Raw genomic sequence first — 11,859 nt, forward strand, 5'->3', positions numbered from 1 at the left:
GGGCATAAAAAATATTTGATTGACTCAATTAGAAAATTTCAATTAATTTTTAAATTTATTCAATTAAAAACTTAATATACTTTGTTTTCAAAATTACACTTGTAATTAAAAATGTAGCAATTTTTAATCACTTTCTTAATTGACTTACATTTTCTTAAAACTCAGTTAGTGTTCCGTTAGCTAACCAACTTTTAAACCATATTATAGACGAAATTGTCATCTTGCCTATATATTCCATATGCCAATTAGGAACTTAACTGACGAAAGTTTTTCAGTAAAAGTTAACTGAAGAGAAGATATTTGCAATTTACTGCCAAACGGAGCTACAAGAAAATGGCCGTTAGTGTGTTAGGTTGATTAAAAAATTTATTGTTTCAAATAAAAATGAATAAAATGAAATAATTGAAAATTAACAAATTTTTCATCTTCAACGTTTTATTGAAAAGTTAATTGTATCAATTAAATTTTTAATAAAAAATTTAAATCATTGACTTAATTGTTTCTAGTTTGATTAAAAAGTTAGTTGTATTAAATAATTTATTAAGTTAAAAAGTTTTCAAATTCAATTAATTTTGGTGATAGTTGTTTCTGTGTAGGCCAGTCTGGGTCCACGGGTTACAGACCCACAAACTTGTAAACTTTCACACAAAGAAAAAAATTATGTTGATATCATTATCCATTCAAAAGATGCAGAAGTATTTCCAAAAAAAAAAAAAAAAAACAATTTGGAACCACTGTGAGAGGGACAGACGGATATTGCTAGATGGACTCAGGAGCCGGTCTTGAGAAATATTGCTAAAGATACCATATGTCTATCTCGTTTCTTTCTGCAAACATGTGCATTAAATTATAATACAGTGTATAAATATTGACCTAATATGAAAGATTATCCAACCTAATAGGGTCACACTCATTAGACAGTCACTAAATCTTCTCGTGTTGATCGCTGATAAACATACCGTTGACATTTCAAAATTCGAAAAAATAATTACAGCACATTTCAGCTTAATGATAAAAACAAGTGAGTCAAGTAGAAAGTCGGGCGGGGCCGACTATATCATACCCTAAACGACCTCTACTGAATTAGTAAACATTGTTTGTGGGGTATGAGTGGTATAGGATTGGGAGATAACCCGCATTTCCATATGTAAGAACATTAAGGGGTACATAGTTATGGGAGTTTCTGAACAGAAATGTCTGATATTAGAAGCTATAGTTGATTTTGAACCTACAGAGTTTGTATGCCACTAATATTGCTTCCATTATTAAAAAAATAAAAAAGAGGAAATCGCTCAGTTAGTTTGGGTAATAAATCCAAATTTGTAAAAATCGGGCAATATTATTGTGAAAGAGATACATGCAAGTCTAAATACAATCGGTTAGTACATCAAAATTTGAAATTTGAGCAACATTGGTTAATAAATAAGAGTATTATGGCAAACTTTGGGAAAATCGAGCGATGCATATATATGGGACCTATATCTATATCTGAACCAATTTGGATAATATTTGACAAGTTTGATTGATACCTCACAAGGTTACCTTGTGCTAAATTTGAGTAAGATCTGATAATAAATGAGGCCTCCATGGTCAAAAATATGGTTATTAGGGGCAAAATTTTCAAAATCGTGTAATACATATATGTGGGAGCTATATTTAAATCTGAACCGATTTTGATAATATTTGGCAGGTTATCTTGTGCTAAATTTTAGTAAGATCGGGTAATAAATAAGCCTATTTGGGTAATAAACAGGGTTATTAGGGCAAAATTTTGAAAATCGGGCGATACATATATATGGGAGCTATATCTAAATCTGAACCTATTTCGATGAAATTTTGCATACATAATGGGTTATGAAAAAGATTACTTTGTGCCAAATTTGACTATAATCGGTTAGTAAAAAATGCAACATAACGCCATTTGTCGAAATCGGGCGATACATATATATGGGAGCTATATCTAAATTCGATCCGATTTCTTCCAAATTCAATAGCGTTCGTCCTTGTGCCCAAAAAAACTCCCTATACCATATTTCATTAAAATCGGTTAATAATTGCGAACGGAATCCTGCGAACAACAAATACATTGAGAGACGGACAGACGGACGGACACCAAGCGCTAGATCGACTCAGGAGTTGATTCTGAGTCGATCGGTATATATTTTATGGGTACTAAAATTAATATTTCTGGTAGGCACTTTTTTTGACAGATCAAATTTATTATACCCTAACCACTATGTGGTTTGGGGAAAAAAATTTTCAAACATTGGCTACGACTTTCTTTGAGGATTTTGAATCTTTGGTTTATTTTATTTTATGTTATTTATCTATTATTTTTTTTAATAAAGAAAACATTTTTACTTTGAAATATCTGTTATAATGTCGATTTTTAAATTGACATTTATTTGTACGTCACAACATCTTCTTTGAATCTATTTCACAACGAGAACGAAAATAAATGATATCGGTATCCTAATTTTAATTTAATAGAACTTAAATATAAAACTCAATAGCTTATTTAGCTTGGATTTAATACCAAAACCCTTAGGGGAAGTTCAAAATCTTTTGTAATTTTTTTCCGAGAGTAGAGAGAAAACAAAAGTCGAATCTTTTGGCCATAGACACAATTTCCACCTCTCAGATTTCCAATTACTATAAAGTTAAGTAAACTTTTCACTTAACTGATTTCTTCATTCCTCGTTAAAATGGACATTTGGGAATCTGCACACATTTCCCATCATATTCGTTTCATTATTTTCAGCATACTCGCCTGTATTCTGACGTTGTCAGTTGCCAGCAATGATGGTTGAAATATTTTTGTTCTTTTCATCGTACGTACGTACTTCGCTTTTTTAGCCTCTTTTTTTTCCAACAGTTGCAACAACTTAGGCCTGCAATGTAGGTTTCTTGATCATTGGGACCCCAATACTCCATAGGATTGCCCATATATCCGTGAAGAAGTTGGTTGCTGATTCACAGCTCATGGATATGCAAGTGAATCTAAATGAACGTCGCACTTATTAATACCATAATAAATGGCATTTCATTTTTTATTACTCAGTCCAATGATGAAGAAAATAAAAACCTCCTGTACTGATGCGGATATTCCCAAAATCCATTTGCCAAGAGATACACGTATTCTTTGGGATATTTATAAGGTTGTACACCTTATACATATGCCACAGTGATACACTCACTGATGGTACTGACAATGAGGAGCATTTCCAAGTGAGAGGCAAGTGGAGTTAAGTGATGTATGTACACAAGGATCCTGGATGCAATGAGGGCCATTACTTTAGCAATTGAATGTTGTGGTCACTCAACGAGTTGTCGGTGAAGATGCAAAATTGCTAACAATATGACCACCTCCAATGTGGCACAGTGGCTTCCAACATCAAAATACCAAGCGATATTAACCTTTACAACTACTGTGGTGGTGGTAAGTTTTACCCACTCTTAATTACTTTTTAATTTAGTCTCATCATTTGAGTGCTTGAGTCTGATATCTTTCTTACTTTAGCAATTTCAAGTCTGTATTATCATATTAAAAGTAAATGAATTAAAAAAAAAAACTAATAAAAAATTCCTCCAAAATTTTACAAAAATAAAAAAAATAATGGTATATAATTTACCATCAATTATGTTCAATTAAAAACATTAACTTAATTCCAAGAAATATTCAATTATAAAATTTATTGGTTCAATTAACTTCATCGATACAAAATTCAATCACAAAATCGATACAAAATTCAATCACATAAAAACAATTAAATCAACTATGATAATTTCAATTGGATCAGTTGATAGTTTAATTGCCTCAGTCATTATCATCTCAGTGACTTAGGCAATTAAAAATTAATTGGTACAATCAATTAATTTAATGAATAAAGCCAACAAAATTTAATTGAATATTGTTTTAGGTTGACTTATCTTTGATTTTAAAATTTTGTGATTGTTTAAATGTTATGTTAATTACTAAATTATTAAATTTTAAAGTTTTTACTGATAATTTGTTGTGCGCATATGAAATGAATAAATCAATAAAATATAAGTATTATTTTTAGTATATTTTCGAAAATAAAAAAAAATAAATAGTATATTTTCGATTAAATATTAGTTTTTATACCCTAAACCACATAGTGGTCAGGGTATAATAAGTTTGATCGGCCAAAAAATGTGCCTACTAGAAATATTGATTTTAGACCCCATAAAATATATACCGATCGACTCATAATCACCTCCTGAGTCGATCTAGCGCTTGGTGTCCGTCCGTCCGTCTGTCCATGTATTTGTTGTTCACAGGATTCCGGTCGCAATTATTAACCGATTTTAATGAAATATGGTATAGGGAGTTTTTTGGGCACAAGGACGAACGCTATTGAATTTGGAAGAAATCGGATCAAATTTAGATATAGCTCCCATATATATGTATCGCCCGATTTCGACAAATGGGGTAACGCTGCGCGTTTTTGCAAACGGATCGTCACCAAATTTGGCAAAAGGTAATCTTTTCCATCACCCTTCAAGTCTGCAAAATTTCATCCAAATCGGTTCAGATTTAGATATAGCTCTCATATATATGTATCGCCCGATTTGCCCAAATTTGGCCACAAAACCTTTATTTATCAACCGATCTTACTCAATGTTGGCTAAATATAATCTTCTATAGCACTAACTATATGTGCAAAAAATCATCGAAATCGGTTCAGATTTAGATATAGCTCCCATATATATGTATAGCCCGATTTTCACAAATTTGGCCATAGAACCCTTATTTATTAACCGATCTTACTAAATGTTGGCTAGATCCAGTCCTCTATAGTACTAACTATACGTGCAAAATTTCATCGAAATCGGTTCAGATGTAGATATAGCTTCCATATATGTATCACCCGATTTTGAAAAATTCGCCCCTAATAACCTTATGTTTGACCATACAGGCCTCATTTCTTAAGCGATCTTACTCAAATCTTGCACAAGGTAACCTTTTGTGGTATTAATCAAACCCGCAAAATATTATGCAAATTGGTTCAGATGTAGATATAGCTTCCATATATATGCATCGCTCCATTTTCCCAAATTTGGCCATAGTACTCTTATTTATTAACCAATGTTACTCAAATTTCAAATTTGTATGTACTAGCCGATCGTACTAATACGTACTTGTACCTCTTACATAAGAATATTGCTCGATTTTTACAAATATGTATTTATTACCCACACTAATTTAACGAGTTTCTCTTTGTTAATAATGGGCTCACTATTAGTGGCATACTAACTCCGTAGGCGCAATATCAACACAGCCAGTGTTGCTAGAATTAGGGGAAATTCCCTATATGTAGGGTTTTTCTAATATTTAGCGTCTTCTAGGGACGTAGGGCCACAATGTAGGACATTTTCACTCAACACAATTTGTAATAATTTTTACATTTTGGTGGCTCTAGAGGAGGAAATTGGAAGCCGGCAAGGCTTGATCTTTAACAATGTGTGGTAAACTTTATTCCAGTAGAGAATTTTGTCAACATTTTATTTCTATGGAACATTTTGTCAAAATTGTATTTCTATAGAAATTTTTTTCAAAATATTATTTCTATAAAAAATTTTCTCAAAATTTTATCTCTGTGGAATTTTTTCTCAATATTTTATTTCTATAGAATTTATTGTCAAAATTTTATTTCTTTAGAAAAATTTATCACAAAAATTTGTTTATAGAAACTTTTTCCAAAATTTTATTTTTATAGAGTTTTAACAAAAAAGATTACTAATTTGGGTAGAATTCTACCAACTGTGGTAACCGTGGTGGTAATACAAATTTATATTCTAAGTTATATACGTTATATATGCATGTTCTAAGATAATAAAGTACTTAAAACCATTTTTGTTTTGTAAAATTTTTTAAATTTAACGAAAAATATAGTAGGGAAAATTGTTTGGGAATGTATGGGAATGTAGGGAACTTTTTTTTGTCCTTGTAGGGTAACCGAACATTTTCAGTGGCAACATTGACTATGAGCTATAGTCAGATTGAGACAAAGCACCCATAAACATGTACCCCTTAATTTTCTTAAATATGCAACTGCGGTTTATCTCCCAGACCTATATGTTACCCCACAAATTCTTATGATTACTAATTCTGTAAGGGTGGTTTAGGGTATGATATAGTCGGCACCGCCCGACTTTCTACTTTCCTTATGTGTTTGAATTGATTTTTATACGCACCACCATAGAATGGTGACGGGGGTATAATAAGTTTGTCATTCCGTTTGTAACACATCGAAATATCCATTTCCGACTATATAAAGTAAATATATTCTTGATCAGGGAGAAATCCTAAGACGATATAACCATGTCCGTGTGTCTGTCTGTCTGTTGTAATCACGCTACAGTCTTCAATAATGAATCAATCGTGCTGAAATTTTTCACAAAGTCGTCTTTTGTCTGCAGGCAGGTTAAGTTCGAAGATGTGCTATATTCTATCACAATGGACTGAATAGTCTAAGTGAGCCTGAATCTTAATCGGGCTGCCACTTTAACCTATATTGATCCAGGTTTTGATATAGTCCCCATATAAACTGACCTCCCGATTTGGGGTATTGGGCTTATAGAAACCGTAGTTTTTATCCAATTTGCCTGAAATTGGAAATTTAGAGGTATTTTAGGACCATAAAGAGGTGTGCCGAAAATGGTGAGTATCGGTCCATGTTTTGGTATAGCCCCCATATAGACCGATTTCCCGATTTTATTTATTGGGCTTCTAGAATCCGAAGTTTTTATCCAATTTGCCTGAAATTGGAAATCTACAGGTATTTTCGGGCCATAAAGAAGTGTACCGAAAACGGTGAGTATCGGTCCATATTTTAGTATAGCCCTCATAAGAACGATCTCCCGATTTAACTTCTTTCTAGAAACAGTAGTTTTTAGAGATATTAATGATTCTTCTAAAACTCAAACAAAAATGCTTCTTATAAATCCAGAAGCTGATATAATCTTCATAGTTAAAATCTTTAAATTTATCTTCGGGAAGTGTACTGGTTGAACTGCTCGGCTTGATCTGTCCTCTAACCCCCCAGAAATTTCTAAGGAAACCCTAATATTTGATTCATGGTGGTGGATATTTAAGATTCGGCACGACCGAACCTTACTGCTGTATATACTTGTTAATGGTATATTTGTACCCTGCGCCATGCTGCGGAACAGGGTATTATAACCGAGTAAAAAATTCTCATTAGTCGGTAATCTTCAAGGTAAGTCTACTTAAAAAGAAATAAGCACTTATTATTTAGTATCGCTCCGGATTTACATACGCATGTCCTAGGAGGAAAGTACTTTACCCCAGGCTTGTCATAGGACAGATGTCCACCATATCAACAGCCGCTGCATTGAATTTGCATCACTTCTTAAGGTGTGAAGCGAATTCAGTGTTTTCGATGTGAATTAAGAAATTTTGTGATATTTTGACAAATAAATAATTTTTAATTTTTTTTTATGATTTTTAATGCATTATAACGCTTGTCTGGAACTTTTGTGATCAAATATTTTCAAAAATTCGAAATTTTTCTACAAAGGATTAGCATTTTTTCGGCTAAGTTTCAATATTTTGTACCATTTTATTAATTCTTAATATGTTCTCAACCTATTTGAAACACAAAAAAAAATTAATTACCCATTAAAATATGAAACAAGTATATACGGCCGTAAGTTCGGCCAGGCCGAAGCTTATGTACCCTCCACCATGGATTGCGTAGAAACTTCTACTGAAGACTGTCATCCACAATCGAATTACTTGGGTTGCGGTAACACTTGCCGATGACAAGGTATCTTAAAACTTCCTAACATCGTAATATATACCACATAGTCCATACGTGGTATATATTAAACTAAACAAGTATATACAGCAGTAAGTTCGGCCGGGCCGAATCTTAAATACCCACCACCATGAACCAAATATTAGGATTTCCTTTGAAATTTCAGGAGGGCTTGAGGACTTGAGGACACTTCCCGAAGATACATTTAAGGATTTCACCTATGAGGACTATATCAGATTCTGGATTTATAAGAACCATTTTTGTTTGAGTTTTAGAGGAATCATTAACATCTCTTGTAAGTGTGCAAGAAAATTATAATATAACGTCTTGATTTGAAATTTTAAATCTGTAGATTTTCACCCGAAAAATAAAATCTGGAAATTTTACATTGAGTTTCAAGCAATTTTCATGATCAGTGCGCCTTCTATACTCACAAGAAGTGAAATTGGTCTATATGGAGGCATTACCAAATGGACCGATAAAAACTTAATCCGATACACGTTTTTGTGAGCCTTAAATACGAGAATATTTACAATGTCAGGCAAATCGGATAAAAACTACGGTTTCTAGAAACCTAAGGAGTTAAATCGGGAAATCGTTCTTATGGGGGCTATACTAAAATACCGACCGATACTAACCGTTTTCGGCACACCTCTTTATGGCCCAAAAATACCTCTAGATTTCCAATTTCAGGCAAATTGGATAAAAACTACGGTTTCTATAAGCCCAAGAAGTAAAATCGGGAGGTCGGTTTATATGGGGGCTACACCAAAACATGGACCGACACTCACCATTTTTGGCACACCTCTTCAAGGTCCCAAAATATCTCTAGATTTTCAATTTCGCGCAAATTGGATGAAAACTACGGTTTCTATAAGCGAAAGACCCCAAATCGGGAGGTCGGTTTATATGGGGGCTATACCAAACCATGGACCGACACTCACCATTTTTGGCACACCTCTTCAAGGTCCCAAAATACCTCTAGATTTTCAATTTCGCGCAAATTGGATGAAAACTACGGTTTCTATAAGCGAAAGACCCCAAATCGGGAGGTCGGTTTATATGGGGGCTATACCAAAACATGGACCGACACTCACCATTTTTGGCACATCTCTTCAAGGTCCCAAAATAACTCTAGATTTTCAATTTCGCGCAAATTGGATGAAAACTACGGTTTCTATAAGCGAAAGACCCCAAATCGGGAGGTCGGTTTATATGGGGGCTATACCAAAACATGGCCCGATATAGCCCATCTTCGAACTTGACCTGCGCGCAGACAAAAGACGATTCTGTGCCAAATTTCAGGACGATAGCTTCATTATTGAATGCTGTAGCGTGATTACAACAGACAGCCAGACAGACAGACAGACGGACATGCTTATATCGTCTTAGAATTTCTCCCTGTTCAAGAATATATATACTTTATATAGTCGGAAATCGATATTTCGATGCGTTACAAACGGAATGACAAACTTATTATACCCCGTCACCATTCTATGGTGGTGGGTATAAAAATGCCGATTAAATACGTATATAATTAAGTTTAAAGTTTCTATAGAAATAAAATTTTGACAACATTTTCTATAGAAGTAAAATTTGAAAAAAAAAATTTCTATAGAAATAAAATTTGAAAAAAATTTTCTATAGAAATAAAATTTTGACAAAATTTTCTATAGAAATAAAATTTTGACAAAATGTTCTATAGAAATAAAATTTTGACAAAATTTTCTATAGAAATAAAATCTTGACAAAATTTTCTATAGAAATAACATTTTGACAATGTTTTCTATAAAAATAAAATTTTGGTAGATTATTTTTGGCTCGAGTGGCAACCATGATTATGAACCGATAAGGACCAATTTTTGTGTGATTGGGGATCGCCTATATATAACTATAGACCGATATGGACCAATTTTGGCATGGTTATTAGCGGTCTTATACTAACACCACGTTGCAAATTTTAAGCGGATCGGATGAATTTTGCTCCTCTAAGAGGCTCCGGAGATCAAATCTGGGGAACGGTTTATATGGGGGCTATATATAATTATGGACCGATATGGACCAATTCGTGCGTGTTTGTTGGAGACCACATTCTAACACCACATTCCAAATTTCAAACGGATCGGATGAATTTTGCTCCTCCAAGAGGCTCCGGAGGACAAATCTGGGGATCGATTTATATGGGGGCTATATATAATTATGGACCGATATGGACCAATTCTTGCATGGTTGTTAGATACCATATACTAACACCGCGTACCCAATTTCAACCGGATCGGATGAATTTTGCTCCTCTAAGAGGCTCCGCAGGTCAAATCTGGGGATCGGCTTATATGGGGGCTATATATATAATTATGGACCGATATGAACCAATTTTGGCATGGTTGTTAGAGACAATATACTAACACCACGGACCAAATTTCAATCGGATCGGATGACTTTTGCTCCTCTTAGAGGCTCCGGAGTTCAAATCTGGGGATCGGTTTATATGGGGGCTATATATAATTATGGGCCGATGTGAACCAATTTTTGCATGGTCATTAGAGAACATATACTAACACCATGTACCAAATTTCAGCCGGATCGGATGAAATTTGGTTCTCTTAGAGGCTCCGCAAGCCAAATCGGGGGATCGGTTTATATGGGGGCTATATGTAATTATGGACCGATATGGACCAATGTTTGCATGGTTGTTAGCGACCATATACTAACATCATGTACCAAATTTCAGCCAGATCGGATGAAATTTGGTTCTCTTAGAGGCTCTGCAAGTCAAATCGGGGGATCGGTTTATATGGAGGCTATATGTAGTTATGGACCGATATGGACCAATTTTTGCATGGTTGTTAGAGACCATATACTAACACCATGTACCAAATTTCAGCCGGAGCGGATGAAATTTGCTTCTCTTAGAGCTATCGCAAGCCAAATTTGGGGGTCCGTTTATATGGGGGCTATACGTAAAAGTGGACTGATATGGCCCATTTTCAACACCATCCGACCTACATCAATAACAACTACTTGTGCCAAGTTTCAAGTCGATAGCTTGTTTCGTTCGGAAGTTAGCGTGATTTCAACAGACGGACGGACGGACATGCTCAGATCAACTCAGAATTTCACCACGACCCAGAATATATATACTTTATGGGGTCTTAGAGCAATATTTCGATGTGTTACAAACGGAATGACAAAGTTAATATACCCCCATCCTATGGTGGAGGGTATAAAAACGTGTTGTAAAGAAGTAGCACCCAACACATTTGACACTTTTGATATGGTATCGAAAATGTGGATCTACAAAGTGGTGCACGATATAATATAGTCGGCCCCGCCCGACTTCAGACATTCCTTTCTTGCTTTTAATTGAAAACGTATTGGTAATATTTTTTGTCGTGTCCATAATTCAAATAAATTTTTAATTGGTTAAATTAATGGTTTAATTGTGATTAAAGTAATTTAAATTACAAATTAGTTTCCCGTTTAAGGCCAACAATTATTTTTTCTGTGTGCTTTAATTTGTTTGAATATATGATTAATTGAACTAATTGATTGTTTAATTGCTTATATTTTCAAATTTTTATTAAAGTTTTTGATTGTACAATTTTTTTCATATTTTTTTTTCTTCGTATATATTTTAATTAAATGAGTTAAATTTTTAATTGGATCAATTAATTATTAAATCGATATAATCATATCCGCGATAAATCAATTTCAATTAAAAATTAATTGGATCAATTAGTATCATGATTGAAGCCAAAAGATATGTTTTGTGCTGTTTGATTGAAACATTAATTGATTTGATTAATTTTTTGAAATTGAATTAATTTTTTAATGGAAAACATGTTGGTGATAGTTTGTGCTGAAAACATAATTTATCTAAATCAATTAATTTTTGCCTTGGACCAATAGCTCAATTCGTGCTGGTCATATTATTATTTCCATGATTGAAGAAATTTCAATTAAAAATTACTTCAATCAGTTAATTTCATGATTGTTTAATTGAAAATATATTTTTCCTGTGTGATTAAATTATATTTCGATTAAAAAGTTAATT

This window comes from Haematobia irritans, chromosome 2 (genome assembly GCF_050003625.1).
Source record: "Haematobia irritans isolate KBUSLIRL chromosome 2, ASM5000362v1, whole genome shotgun sequence".
NCBI lineage: Eukaryota > Metazoa > Arthropoda > Insecta > Diptera > Muscidae > Haematobia > Haematobia irritans.